Source organism: Perca fluviatilis, chromosome 10 (assembly GCF_010015445.1).
Source record: "Perca fluviatilis chromosome 10, GENO_Pfluv_1.0, whole genome shotgun sequence".
Taxonomy (NCBI): Eukaryota; Metazoa; Chordata; class Actinopteri; order Perciformes; family Percidae; genus Perca; species Perca fluviatilis.
In genome coordinates, this window is record NC_053121.1 from 10,631,639 (window position 1) to 10,647,398 (window position 15,760).

General features: G+C 40.0%; 1 pseudogene; it reads right to left on the reverse strand.

Moving 5' to 3' along the window:
• LOC120567426 overlaps window positions 1-15,214 on the reverse strand; it is a 91,891-nt pseudogene extending 76,677 nt beyond the window's left edge.
• Window positions 15,215-15,760: the final 546 nt, after the last annotated feature.

Here is a 15,760-nt window from a genome sequence, read left to right on the forward strand (position 1 = left end):
GGCAGATTGATTTTGTCCATGTGATATTGAAATTGATGTCCCTTGCCTGTCAGTGAACAGATGTTGAGCAGAGCGAAGTTGAGTGAGGTGTTGTCACAGCTGGTGAAGGTGCTAGCCGACCGAGCTAGGCAGGCTAACACGCTGTGGTCGACAGCCCGGTTGGTGGAGCATGGAGGGCGACGAGAGCTGGACCAGATGGACATTATTCCTGTTGAGCTGTTGTGGTGAGAATTCCGGTGAATGTATCTCCGGTGGGGCTGGAGGCAATGTCCGGGTGAAGGTGAGCCTCCGGCACAGGTCCGGATTAAATTAGAGATAATAATGCCCATACTTAAATTGTGGCACAATCATAAAGTTTTGCACTGAGATGGTTATATGGTTGTACTGGGCAACTTCCAGGTATGAATGCGTAACTGTGTGAATGTGATCAGGGCGTTCCTGGAAAAGAGAGGCTGCCTCTCAGCGAACCTTCCCTGAATAAATAAAGGTTAAATAAAATTAAAAATTAAAAACATTTGAGACAATATTACATTGTCTTTTTGTGAAAAACATTCTTACAGTTTTATTTACATTAAGTTGAAGGCAGGAACGATTTAGCCAATCGGTGATCTTATCCATGGCTGTGGTAAGTTTGGCAGCAGCCAGATGTTTTGTTTTGGCATGCACATATACTACGGTATCGTCCACATACATTATTGTTTGGACTTCACAATCCTTGTGGTACCCCTGTGCATAAGCCAAGAGCTGATGAACGATAACCGCTCACAGAAACATATTGTTCTCTGCCAGTTAGATACGACTCAATCCATTTTGTCGCTAACGGGGAGAAATTAAAATAAGACAGTTTGGCAATAAGGACCTGATGGTTGACTGTGTCAAATGCTTTACGAAGGTCTAAAAACACAGCACCAACAACACCTCCCATGTCGACCAGTGCTCGGATCTTCTCTGTAAAGAAGCAGTTAGCTGTTTCCGCAGAGTGACAGGCCCTGAAGCCAAACTGCATCAGATGAAGATTAAATGGACCATTATTTAAAAAAGAAACAAGCAGCTCTGTTACACATTTCTCAGCAACCTTGGAGCTCACAGACAGAATACTGATTGGGCAGTAGTTACATATATTCAGAGAGTCATTTGACTTAAATATGGGAGTTAAAATTGCAGTCTTCCAGGGAGTTGGGAATATCCCCTCGAGTACTGACTGATTGACGGTTTGTGTGATCAGGTAGGCTAGAAATTCTTTCAGGGATTTAAGCATTTTAGGATCCATACCATAAATATCCTTTGCCGTTGAAATTTTAAGAGAATTAATAATTGCCTGAATGTTAAGTTGAGAAGTAAGAAGTAGGTTGAATGCTGAAATAAGGCTTGCTTTCACCTACTTTAACAATATTTCCACTTGTTAGAGGAAAATTCTGTGTGATTTCAGCCACAGAATTGATAAAATATTCATTAAAGGCTACAGATATTTGTGCTGGATCTTGCATTAATTTACCATTCAGGTTCAACTCTAGCCGGTTCCTAGTCCTATAGCTAATTCCCATTACATTCTTAATTTGTTCCCAGATCAGCTTTGTGTTACCATTTGCCTCATTAATAATGGTTATAAAAAAATAGCTTTAGCTTTTCTGATTTCTTTGACTACTCTATTACGTAATGAAGTGAATTACTGTCACTATTCAACTTGGTTTTTAATGATCTTTTTAATGCAGAATCTCTTTCCTTCATCAGATTAAATATGTCAGTATTAAGCCAGGGGAGTGCATTGTTTTTTTTCTTTCCTTTGACCATTCTGGTAAATTCCTTAACTAAACTATGTAGCTTGGCAACAAACATGTTGCTGTCTGTTTCTGTGTTGCTCCCAGTAATTATATTTCTCCAATCAGTCTACTGTACTGCTCTTTGAAAATTAGTCATTTAATTTTTTACTTGAGGCTCTCCTAGCTGTTGACCCAAGAAATCTACTGGTGCAGACAAACTTCATAATTCTTTTCTCCAGCTCTCTGCCCCTGTAATTGCAGAACATATAACTTATATGTTTAATCTGTCTGTGTCTTCCTGTATTGTTCAAAGAGTCTGGAAAACATGCACCTTCCCTTGAATAAGGGTGGAAGAAATGTAGCTAATAATTATAAGCCAATATCTAGATTGTCTTGTTTGGCAAAACTTTTAGAATTTATTGTAAGCTGCCAACTCAAAGATTTCCTCGCAAATCACTCCATCTTATATGTACACCAGTCCGGTTTTAGAGCTTACCATGGTACCATCTCAGCCATCACTCTGGTCACTGATAATATTGTTTCTGCCTTGGATAATGGAACACACTGTGCTGCGGCATCTGGCTTGATGAAAAACTGGTGTTTAAATCTCACATCAATAACCTTGTGGGTTAATTAAGACTAAAACTAGCTTTCCTATGGTCTGTAGAAAGATGGTTATTGAAGCAGTCATTTTAATCAGGTCTGGACAATGGGGATGTAATCTACAAGCATACATCTGTGTCAACCCTTACATCTTTGATTATAGGCGATAGCTACCACGCTCGTCATTGCTCCCTTTATGAAAAGGTTGTTTGGCCCTTTCTTTCAATAAGACATGAGAAACATTGGTTATTTATGTATTTTTAACTTCCTCATTTGTACGCAACCACCTCACATCTCTGATATGCTCAATAGTCATTAATCTGCGTTATTTCCCTGTGAAGGTGTTGTATATTTTGCAAGGTGAAGATCTGTGTCAAGAGGACAATGCTTTAAAGGGAAGAGCAGAGCAATTCCTTAAAGTAATTGAACTGGATTAGAAAAAATGTCATCCAATGCACTGAAAAAAAGTATCAAAAGAAATTAAACAGCCCCCAAATCCTGCTTCTATCAGAAGACATTAAGAAGCGCCAGGATCATTAGAAATGTCTTGAAGAAGTCAACAAAAAAGCTCTCATGTCACGCTGACACAGCTGATATTATTCAATCGTCACTGTGAAGGAGAAGTTCCTAGAATGGAATTCAAAACATATCTGCAGAGAAACAAACAGGATAAAATGCTAGAGAATCTGTCACCCTTTGAAAAGAAGTTATGTCAGAAATTCATTAGGGTACTGGGCAAAAGGGGCAGCAAAGGACCAGTGCTGTTCCCAACAAGTCAGTGGAACTACTGATTAAAACCAGGGAAGAGGTTGGGATATCCCTGATCAATCCCTACATTTTTGCCCATTCCTTTTATGGATCTCAGGACAACATTCGAGGATGTGACAGCTTAAAGCGTTATGCAGAGGGTTGTGGAGCCAAACACCCAGAAAATATCACATCCACAAAATTGAGAAAATGTAGCCACAGTTTCACAACTCCTTAACCTGCAAATTCATGAAGCAGACCAGCTGGCAACTTTCATGGGACATGATATTGGGGTCCAATATCAGTGAGTATATCTTGAGTTTTACAGACTCACTGAAGAAACCCTCCAAAGGGCAAAAGTGAGCAGACTTCTTTTTGCCCTGTAAGGTGGAGTGGGCTCCCTGGAAGAAATAACACCAAACATCAACTGTAAGTAAAGGATTTAAAGAATCCCTGTACTTTTTTAAACAAAGCACAGGCTGTATACTTAATGGAACAAAATACTTTAACAGATAATGGAAACAAATACTTTTACAGTTTTAAGAATTCATTTTAAACATTGTGTTGCAGCTCAGTATGACCTCAGTGACTCAGATTCAGAGGATACCCAATCTGAGCAGACTGCTACCACAAGTCAAGAAGGTAAGATCTTTTCCTGCATGTAGTGTATAAATAAGGAAAATGTGTGCACTTAATGCAGTTTGACTTTCAATTATTCAATCACTTTTGTGTAAACATTGAATTGCCATCCATGTAGTTTCAGGAAACTCATGGGCATCCAAAAGAAAGGGCTTCCTCAAGAAAGGAAATTGGTGTCATTAAAAAGGCTTTGCCATCAAGTCCAAAATGTCCCCTGTTGGCGAAATGTGTAACGATGCTGAAGTCCCCTGTTGTATACACTCACACACTCACACACTCACTCGCTCACTCACTCACACACACTCTCTCACACACACACACACACACCTTTGGAGAGATGCCAGTTCACCTCCTGGGCACTGCCAGGTGCTCTTGAGTAAGGCACTGTATCCCCCCAACCGCTCAGGGCGCTGGTCCAGCACTGGCAGGCCTGTGTGTAGTGATTTCTAACAGAGTGTAAATTGTAGTTTCCCCACTGGGGATCAATAAACAGTATAAATTATAAATTATTTGCTGCTTTCATTGTCATATTGGCAACCTTTGGTAGTCAATATCTGCAGACAGGAAAACGAATGACTGGGACTGAGTTTTTATGACAACCTTACATCAAATATTGAGACAACGGGAGCGCGCCCCAACTTTAGCAAGACTTTGGAAAATTGTCTGCGACAGTGGAATCACTTGAAAAGTCTTTTGGTGTAAGGGTGACATAAACTGAGTTCAGGGGAGGACTGACATGCTAGAGGAGGCAGGTGACAGGCACACAGAGGAAATGAGGAACTGAACTGTGCACTCAAAAAATGCAGTGTCCTTAAGGGTCGTAACCGTATCTGCCCGTATGGCAGCTTTGTGTTTATTAATGACACATTTGTTTACAATAAAGCCTGTTCACCTGCCAGTGTGTGTCCACTTTGTTTATCCGAGCCCCCCGTGACACTCTTGTCATACTCGCTTACCATCAAGCAATGCTGGAGCCTCAAAAACTTGTGCTGCTGTTAGATCCAGATCCTTGAAACAGCCTGCAACCTTCTAGAGCTCTGCTAGCTAAAAAACAAAGAGATGGGCGGCTGTGTCTCAGGAGGTAGAGCCGCTATGAAAATCGATACCCGGCACCTCCAGTCTGCATGTCAAAAGTCCTTGGGCAACATACTGAAACCCAAATTGCTCCCATAGGTGTGCCAGCGGTGTGCAAGTGTGTGTGTGTGTGTTGAATTTCTCCATCAACATGAAATTACTTGAAAATATCTGAGGTATAGTAGAAGTAGCATGATGCATGAGTGTGGCTATATATAATATTGTATGACCTCTGTAGGATTTGCTTAGAACATCAAAACAAAAGTGTTACTGTATATTGGGTGAAATAATTTGCTGAGTACTACATTTACAATTGGATGATAGAAAAATGGCGAAGGTTAATGCCATATGTTGTTAGCTTGCCTAAAGTTTGCAAAATGTTACCATGTTAATCTTAAGCCCAGTCCAGATCAAAGATTGGCCACGTGATGAGTTGAAACGTGCGACTACATGCAAGTCTCCGGTCTGCAGCGTTCTAAAACCTGCCAGTTCACACCAATGAGATGAGACGAGACAATGTATAATCTCCATGGCAACAAATCTTTGTACTTTCTTTCTAACTTCCAACTTCCAAGCTTTTTGTTGCTGAATTTATCATTTGTTGCATCTAAATATGAAAGTGGATAACGTGAGCCTCCGTCTAGCTGCCATTTCAACCAGTTAACAGTTTTTACCATAGAAATAAAATGGATCATTTTATTTCTATATTTATTTGTAGCTGACTTTACAAGGTGACTTCTCTATTATCTGTTGAAACAGATTACGTCCCTTATGTTCTAAAACCAGCCTCTGGAGACTCGACCAGCTGAGTCGCAGTGACGCCATCAGCTGGTTTGAGTCGTGTTGAGACAGGCCGGTTCAGACCGCTGCAACTTTTTTCTGCAACGTTCTAAAACTTTTTCTTATAGCGAATCTTTGGTCTGAAAGGGGGTGTTTGATAACTGAGTTGGTGGACATTTATGCATGCTGTTTCATAGCTTTGGTTATAAGGGTGCTGGCTGGAGAAACATTTTTCTCTGTTGGCTTTCTTTATGTTTGGTTTAATCTAAATTGTATTTTAATATGAAAATAAAACAATAAAACTGAGCACCGGTTGCCGTCTTTGAAAACACTGGTCTTGTTTTATTCAGAAACACTCCACATCCCCTTTTAGATAGTCCTTTGTTATTGTACAAATTTACTGTCCCTAGTTTGGAATACAGGTTACAGAAACCTCTGATGACTAAAAAATCGTCATTTTGTGTCATCAGAGGCTTTTTTGGCCAGAGGCTATAGACTACAGCCAGTAGTAGGAGCAAGTTCTGCATTCACACCGCACTCCCAGAATGTCAAATAGTGTTAGCCATCTTGACTCTAAACAGGCTATTGCTCTGTGGAGAAAGCTGAGTAATTAATTCATACTTTAGTAGGCTAACCAGGATGGCGGAAGGTAGTTTTGAACATGATATGGCAGAAGGGGATTTTGAAGATCTGGTGCGCGAATCCGATGCCCGTGGCTACCTGTATGAGCCGCAATACAGCGAGGAACAGTTGCGGATGATGGAGGAACAAGAGGCGGCCAGAGCAGCTGCTGCAGTAGAATGTAAAGTGTTTGTCTGGCAAAGACTTTTTCAGCAGCAACCTTACAATTATGTGCATTCAAACTGCCGCACATGTGTATCACCGGGATACATTGGTACAGATCGGAGACTATTGACATGTTTCCATCCACACGTTTTTATCCGAATTAAGTGATATCGAATGAAAAATGCCTTATGGAAACAGTAAAATCCGACTGAATTTCATGAATATCGAAGAAAATACGTTCGGTCTCATCGGATTTTCTCTTGATCGATATACGGCTTATGCGATAAACGCTGATGGAAATGTTATTTGCCAAATAAATAATGAATTCCGATTAAGTTTTAGGTCATTTTATGGTTGCAACATAACCATAAAATAAAACAATAAAACAAAGAAGAAGAAGTTTCAGTTCATTTCCGCCAAGTATTTCCGCTCTGTTTGCACACATGACAGCTGTCAACAAAAACAGATGTAAGCGGACAAACGAGGAGACAAGATACTTTTTTCATTTAATTTACCAGAAAAATATAACGGCTCTTTTAGATAGCAAAAATCTAAGAAACGCCATCATTTATCAGGAGCTCGCGAAGGAAATGACCAACAAAGGTTACGACAGGGACATTCTAAAACGCTTAACGTGAAAAAGCTTAACGTGGTTTAATGTATCTAAACAATGATCAATCATCACCAGATTTATCATGGTCATATCTTGTCATGAACACTTAAGCCTGTTAAAAAAACTAAATCGAAATCCAACGATTATAGAAGTTATCTCACGTTAATGTTTTCTTCATCATTGCGCCCTATGGCGAGGAAAAAGATTTTTGGTTTAATGTAGCTTACCTAAACAATGATAAATGATTACCTATTTTCTCTCTCATATTGCTCCTCATAACCAATGAAAACTGTCAAAAACTCGTCCAATTATTATGGACATTATCTGACATAAAGCGTTAGCTGAACTTTATGGAGCTATCAGTGAGCTCCAAAGCACACATCCGGACGGACTATTTATTGTTGCTGGTGATTTCAACCACGCAAATCTCAAGAAAGTTCTTTTTTTCTACCTTCACCTCACGGTGAACCTAACTTACAACAATCACTACTCTGTTAGTCTACTTATGCCCTGTCTTTTGTTATCTGTCCTGTCCCTTGTCTGTCTTAAATGCTCTACTTTAAGCAGTAATTGCACTTTATGTATAGTCTATAATGTGTGTGCACTAAATGTAGTCTGTCTCGTATGTCGTTTTTATATAATGTCGTTTTTATGTATTTTAAACCGAGTGTCTATTTGCACCCCCGGTACAAATAGCCTCGGCCACACAGCTGAGCTATTCACACCCTGTGACGTAACAAAAAAAAAAATGTTTCTCGCGTGCACCCAAATCATGGCAGATGTTCATCTTCCATGACCGTAGAAACTGGCATATTAGGAAAGTTTTGTCTCTAAAGTTTACAACAATTGAATTTCTAGCGGAAAATGGATACTAAAGTTGCACTTTCTGTCTTCAGTGAAAGCATACAAACGTTAGTTTGTTAGTTAGTACCATAATACCCATTTTTGTATACAGTATGGTTACCTAGCAACCGAGGCTTGAAGACATCAAGTGGTAAACAGTTGTACAACATTCTGTAAGAACTGCTAGGTGAGTGGTTAGAACACTGACCTTTGGTCTGGGAATTGGGAGTTTGATTCCTGGGTGAGGTGATTTTTGTTGTTTTCATTTTGGATTGGATAATTTGCATGCAATTGCAAGTCAGGGCCCGCGAACGCACATTTTTTTTGCAGGGTGGTAGGGGAAGACTCATGAATATGCCTGCTCTGGTTGGGTTGATTAGGCTTAGGCAAGAGGAGTGGGACTGGTTATGGTTAGGGTAAGAATGTCAGAGCGATAATATTACAAAAAGGTGTAATACATGAGTAGTATGGATAACTGTGTGTAAATATATGCCAAGGTACTGTAAATGCACAGGGGTGCAAATAGCATACATTGATATTTGTACCAGACGGGGTATTAATAGAACACATTGCTGTGTGCACCGGCGGGGTACGAATGGCATTAATTTCTAATTGCACCAGGGTACGAATAGCACTTCTAATTGCACCAGGGTACGAATAGCATACACTGCCAATTGTACCAGGGGTGCAAATAGCCTCACCCTATTTTAAATGTGTAACACCACTTGAGCCATTGTGAAACGTTGTTTTGTTTCACTATATACAGCGTATATGATTGAAATGACAATAAAACCCACTTGACTTGACTTCACTTGACTGCCCTCTGTAACCGGTAGGCGTGGCTTGGGAGTGGCCTCATAGGGAAGCGAAGCAAGTGTATTCTGGGTTGTTGTCTTTCATCCACATGAGCCAAAAATACATTTTCACACATACATATTCATCTTTCCAGCAGTGAAATATCCCTTTAAAAACAGGCAATTACCGTGCAGGAGAGGAGAGAAGCCTGAAAGGCATATTCAGTGTCTTCCCCTATTACAAAAGAGGGGGAAAAAATATACAACTACAACATGATAATTTCTTTACAAAAGATAAAAAAGGGGGGCACCTAGTTAGCTCACCTGGTAGAGCACCCATATAAAGAGTCTCAGTCCTCGACGCAGTGGCCGCGGGTTTGACTCCAACCCCGAGTTTTCTGTTGCACGATTAAAACAACCTTTGAACATACACGTTCCACCAAAACAAGTTCCTTCCCGAGGCTATTTTGCAGTGGCACCGGGGCTCCGTCGGGCGCTTACCACCGCCCAAGACAATTGCGATTGGTTTAAAAACCAACAAACCAGAGCACGTTTTTCTCCTATCCCGGAATGCTGTGTGGACTAGCCAGGCCCTCCTTTGCAGCGCAGTGGAGGAAGGTCTGGCAATGCAAAAACTAATTCCACACTAATTACTGCCTCATTATGGTAGTGTCACTGGACTGATTTAACAGTTACTACTGTAATCACAGGAGTATATCTCTTTCTCCAGGGTTCGATGTTTCCAGGGCCTGATGTTTCCCCAGCTCAATATCCTCTTAATATGACTCATTAGGAATACCTTTCAAAGGGTTTATGTTCTCATTTCCCCAGGTCAAATGTTCAATTTATTTATTTTTTCCCTTGGTAAGTGGTTGAAATCACCCACCTACAGCTGATAGTCTACTGATGTAATACTCAAATTTGCAAAGAGATAGTTTTATAGACTTTTGACACAGTGGCTGAATGGATTTGGATTCACCGGTCTATTGTAGTAATATTCAAGGTAGAAGTGCAGCTGAACTTTGTGACAGTGTTTCTCTGGCTGGAAAGAGCTGGTAGACCATATGTGGAAGACCAGAAACACTGACCAATCAGAGCAGACTGGGCTTTTCAGGAGTGGGGCTTAAAGAGGCAGGCGCTAAATGTTTCTGACAGGGTGAATACAGGTGCATCCAGGGGTGTAAAGATTCACCAATACGAATCGGGATCCAGTTGCATTATCACAGATACGAGTACACTGATATAAAGACCCCTGGATCTTATGGACCAATACTCGGCCGAAGCTTTGCTCTTACTCCACAGCGCTGCGGAGATAGGTCTGGCAATGCAAGACTACTTTGCTGTCATTTCAACAAAGCATCCAGCCCTTCAATCCGAAACAGAAGGATCAAAGATATTAGCTGTGTTCAAAACCGCTCCCTCATTCATTCACTCACTCACTATTCCCTATATAGTGTTTATTAAATAGTGAACTATATAGGGAACGACCAAACGAGATTTCGGACACTCACTGAAAACATATCATTGCGTGACTTGCGTCAGGGGATGCGCCCGTTGTTTGTGTGACGGAGGCGGGCACGCCCATCATCATGTAAACAAACCAAAAGAAAATGACTTATAATACCTCCCTGAAACAAACCGGACACTCAGGAGAATAGTAAAAGGTTGTATATATGTTGCATGTTACATTTCCACTGTTTAGAAATTAAAGTCCACTCCCATTTTTCCTTTTCAGTTTTCGCTGTGATTTCTGCTTCTTCTTCTCCTCCGGGAAAACATGGCTGCGATGCATTGTGGTATACGGGAGTAAAATGTAGGGTACATCGTATGTACACTCAAATTAATAGTGCATTGTGGGTATTTTATAGTGGACTATATAGTGAATGAAATTTACAGCGGAGAATTCGAACACCACTATATAGTGCACTATTTCCGTGATAGGGAACGATTTTGAACACAGCTATTGTCACCATCCCATTTGTAATCCATTACTGGGGCAGATTTGTTTCAAATGTCCGGTGGAAAAAACTTTGGACCTTACCTTCAAAATACTTGATCACAAACAAACCTCAATATGTCTGTTTCAAACTTCTCCATCGGTGCTACCCAGCAAAGCATTATTTGCAGAGACTAAGAAATGACATTGACATGAATTGCTCTTTCTGTGGGCTTGATTGTGAAACAACCATACTTATTTTGGAGCTGTCCTCTCCTGCTGACTTTGCCCAATATATCTCCAGCAACATTTCTGTCCACTTTTCACCACCGTAAAAAGATGTGCTGTTTGGTTTTTATGTCTGCTTTTTAGAAAGTAAACCGTATTTTATAATAAATCTCTTTATTATCTTAGCAAAATTTCACATTCACAAAAGTAAATACTGTAACAGAAATCCTCTATTTAAAGCAACAATACATAAACTATTCAGTAGTCTACAAACCCCAAAGCCTTAAAGACTCAACATTGATATATGTACATTTCTTAATTACATTAACTGCTGGATTATTATAAAGATTTTTATTTTGTTATCTTTTTCCTTTTGTTTCATAATTTACCACTTAACCCCTGATATATATGTATTTTCACTGTAATTATTTTTGCAATAAAGAAGAAAAAAGGGGTAGGAGGTCATTCATGTTTGGGGTGGCAGGGATCAGCCAATCAGCACCCTTGTTTGGGTTTGCAGAAAAAAAAACACTTTGCTAGGTTTTGTTTTTGGAGTTGGCTGGGAAAGTGACTAAGAGGAATAGCTTTACATTGTGGATATTGTGAATTGTAGGCTACTAGCTACTACTGTGAGTCATCCATCCACGTGTGCATTAAACATGTTAGTAGACTGGTAGGCTATATAGATATGTATTTGGGTTACATTTATATTGACGTTTATTTGTTCTAAGATGTTCAGTTAGAATATACTACATTAGCTTAAAAGCCCGCTAGCCACATGCTAACGCATGCAACAGTATTATTGTGCTCATATGTGTACTTACGTAATACTGTATATGATTATTATTGGAGTCCTCAATGACTGTAACATGGACCTTTGTTTGAGTAACTGTCTGTAAGATTACAGCAGCAAGGAAGCTGTTTAATTTATTATGAAGCTCATGTGTATGTTACTTTGTTATAAGTATCTAGCTAATTAAGTCTAAGTTATACTATTAGCATGTCCTAGCTTTGCTATTCCTGGTCCCTTTCACAAAATACATATTTATTTGAAGGTAGGCAATGCTTCTATTATAGAATTTGGCTAATTCATTAATTGAACGAATATTAACTGTATCTATCAGACTGAATCGTATCTCATCAAATTGCACCTAATCGAATCGAACTGAATCAATTCAATTCAATTTTATTTATAGTATCAAATCATAACAGAGTTATCTCGAGACACTTTACAGATAGAGTAGGTCTAGACCGCACTCTATACATTCCAAAACCCCAACAATTACAGTAATTCCCTCAAGAGCAAGCATTAGCAGTGGCTATTGCGACAGTGGCAAGGAAAACCTCCCTTTTAGGAAGAAACCTCGGCAGACCCAGACTCTTGGTAGGCGGTGTCTGACGGGGCCAGTTGGGGGTGTGATGAACAGTGGCAAATAATAGTCACATTAAAGATAATGGAACAGTGACTTCGAAGGTCATTGTGGAAGTTCATGTCATAGCAGGGCATATCGTGTCATACTGAGTAGTGCAGTCTCCAATACCGGATCCTGACTACTCTGTGCATATGAACATCACAGCAGGGCGTTGTGGGATGTAACGTGGCACTGCAGAGCATGGGTGGATGCGGTGGATGCGGCGGACGCAGCAGGACGCGGCCGGGAATTGCAGAGAATCATAAGAAGAAGAAACATAAGGACTCCGGGGAGTAAACCCCCCAAAGCTAGGTTAGTAACAAGCATTTCTGGGACAGGATGCATACAAAAGGAAACAAGTGGAAACAGAGATGAGAGAGCAGCTCAGTGTGTCATAGGAAGGAAGGAACTTCCCCGGCAGTCTAGAATTATAATAGCATAACTAAGAGAGGCAGGTTAAAGAGAGGTGCCTGGTCGGGCTAGAACTCTCCCCAACCGGATCGGGCTGTACTGGCCTGCCTCCCTCTACTCTCGCTATATTATTGATTATATAATAAATAAAACTGATGACTACGAAGAGGAGCAGATGGGACTTATTTGAGCAACCTGATAGTAAGGAATTACAGTAGTCTAGCCTGGAAGTAACAAATGCAAAAAAGCATAGTTTTGAGACAGGATATTCCTAATTTTGGCAATGTTACGAAGATGGAAAAAGGCTGTTCTTGAGGTTTGTTTTAAGTGGGCATTGAAGGATATATCCTGATCGAAAATAACTCCTACATTTCTGACAGTAGTGCTGGAGGCCAGGGCAATACCATCCAGAATAGCTATATCTTTAGATAATGAAGTTCGGAGGTGCGTTGGTCCCATCACAATAACTTCAGTTTTGTTTGAGTTTAACATTAGGAAATTGTGGGTCATCCAGGATTTTATATCTTTAATACACGCTTGAAGTTTAGCTAGCTGACCACTTTCGTCTGGCTTAATTGACAGATATAATTGGGTGTCGTCTGCGTAACAGTGATAGTTAATTGAGTGTTTCTTAATAATATTACCTAGAGGAAGCATATATAAGGAAAATAGAATTTGTCCAAGCACTGAGCCTTGAGGAATGCCATGGCTAACTTTAGCGTGCTTGGAGGGTTTATCGTTAATGTTAACAAATTGGGATCGCTCAGAGAAATAGGACTTAAACCAGCTTAGTGCGATTCCTTTAATGCAAACTAAGTGTTCCAGTCTCTGTAACAGGATGGTATGGTCAATAGTGTCAAATGCAGCACTAAGATCTAGTAAAACAAGAATGGAGACAAGTCCTTTGTCTGCAGCAGTTAGAAGGTCGTTAGTAATTTTCACCAGTGCCGTCTCTGTGCTATGATTCTTTCTAAATCCTGATTGAAAGTCACCAAATAAACTATTGCTATGTAGAAAATCACATAACTGATTAGCAACTACCTTCTCAAGGATCTTGGATAGAAAGGGAAGGTTAGATATAGGTCTATAGTTTGCTAAGACCTCAGGATTGAGGGTGGGTTTTTTCAGAAGAGGTTTTATCACAGCTATTTTAAATGACTGCGGTACATAACCTGTTAATAAGGACATATTGATCATATCTAGTAATGAAGTGTTAACCACAGGTAACGCTTCTTTGAGTAGTCTCGTTGGGATGGGATCTAAGAGACAGGTAGATGGCTTAGCTGAGGATATCTTTAACATTAATTGTTGAAGGTCTATAGGATAAAAGCAGTCTAAGTATATGTCGGGAATAGTCGTTCTTTCTAGCGTTCCTGCGTTTAAAGATGAACCGTTAGAAGTTGAGGGCAAAAGGTGATAGATTTTATCTCTAATTGTTATAATTTTATCATTAAAGAAGCTCATGAAGTCATCACTCAGAGCTAGAGGAATAGATGGCTCAGTAGAGCTGTGACTCTGTCAGCCTGGCTACAGTGCTGAAAAGAAACCTTGGGTTGTTCTTATTTTCTTCTATTAGTGATGAGTAATAGTCTGATCTGGCCTTTCTTAGGGCCTTCCTATAGGTTTTGAGACTTTCTTGCCAATCCAAACGAGATTCTTCCACTTTGGTGGAAACGCCATTTACTTCGAGGGTTTCGTCGGAGATTTGTTTTAATTTGCGAGTTTGGGAGTTTTACCAAGGTGCTAATTTCCTTTGCTTCATCATCTTCTTTTTGAGGGGAGCAACGGATTCTAAAGTTGTCCGTAGGCAGGTCGTAGCACCGTCTACAAATGTATCAATTTGAGAGGGACTGAGGTTAACATAAAGGTCCTCTGTTATGTTAAGGCATGACATAGAGTCAAATGCTGTTGGAATCTCTTCCTTAAATTTAGCTATAGCACTGTCAGATGGGCATCTAGTGTATAAGTTTTTATCTAATTTAGTATAGTCAGGTAGTAAGAATTCGAAAGTAATTAAAGAATGATCTGATAATACCGAATTCTGCGGAAATATTATTAAATCCTCAATTTCAATACCGTATGCCAGCACAAGGTCGAGGGTGTGGTTAAAACAGTGCGTCGCCTTGTGCACACTGACTGAAACCGATTGAATCCAATAATGAGTTGAAAGCAGTACTAAGGCTATCATTGTCAACGTCCAAATAGTTATTAAAATCACCTACAATAAGTACTTTGTCTGATTTAAGGACTAAACATGATAAAAACTCGGAGAATTCAGATAAAAATACAGAATACGAACCTGGAGCCCTGTAAATAACGAATATAATTGGCTGTAATGTTTTCCATTTTGGATGTTGAAGATTAAGAACAAGACTCTCAAACGAGTTATAATTTAGTTTAGGTTTAGGATAAATTAATCGGCCTGAACCTCTAGGAATTTGAGTAGTAATATGACTGAGAGGAGTGGCTTCATTTAGACTAACATATTCTTCATGGCCCAGCCAAGTTTCAGTAAGACAAAATAAATCAATTTTATTATCTGATATCAAATCGTTTACCAATACTGCTCTAGAAGACAGAGATCTAATATTTAAAGGGGTGATAGAATGATTATATAGGGTATTTCACACTGTTCCTTATGGTCTCCTCATGGGGTATGTAACATTGGTTGGGCTGAAAATGGCCCAGGTGCTATTCTTTTTGGCCCTTATGCATCCCTGTGTTTTGGCTCTATTTGGAACGACAGCTTTTCTTCCAAATATGGTATGCTCGTGAATATTTAGATGAGCTGCGCGCTGATTGGTTGAGGAAAATTGCAATACACACACATTAGAGACACACGCTGATTGGTTGAGCGAATCCAATACAAACACATTAGAGACACACACACACACACACTGCTGCACAACGCACACACACAAACACAGACACACACACACTCACACACTGCTGCATACCACACACACACAAACACAGACACACACACTGACACACTCTGCTGCACACCGCACACACACAGGCACACTGTCTGTTACATGCCCAGACATGCCCAGGCGAGAGCCGCAGCGGCTAAAACAGCCGAGACAAAATAAAAAAGTTTCGACACTTTCGTTATAACTAGTGTTGTTCTAACG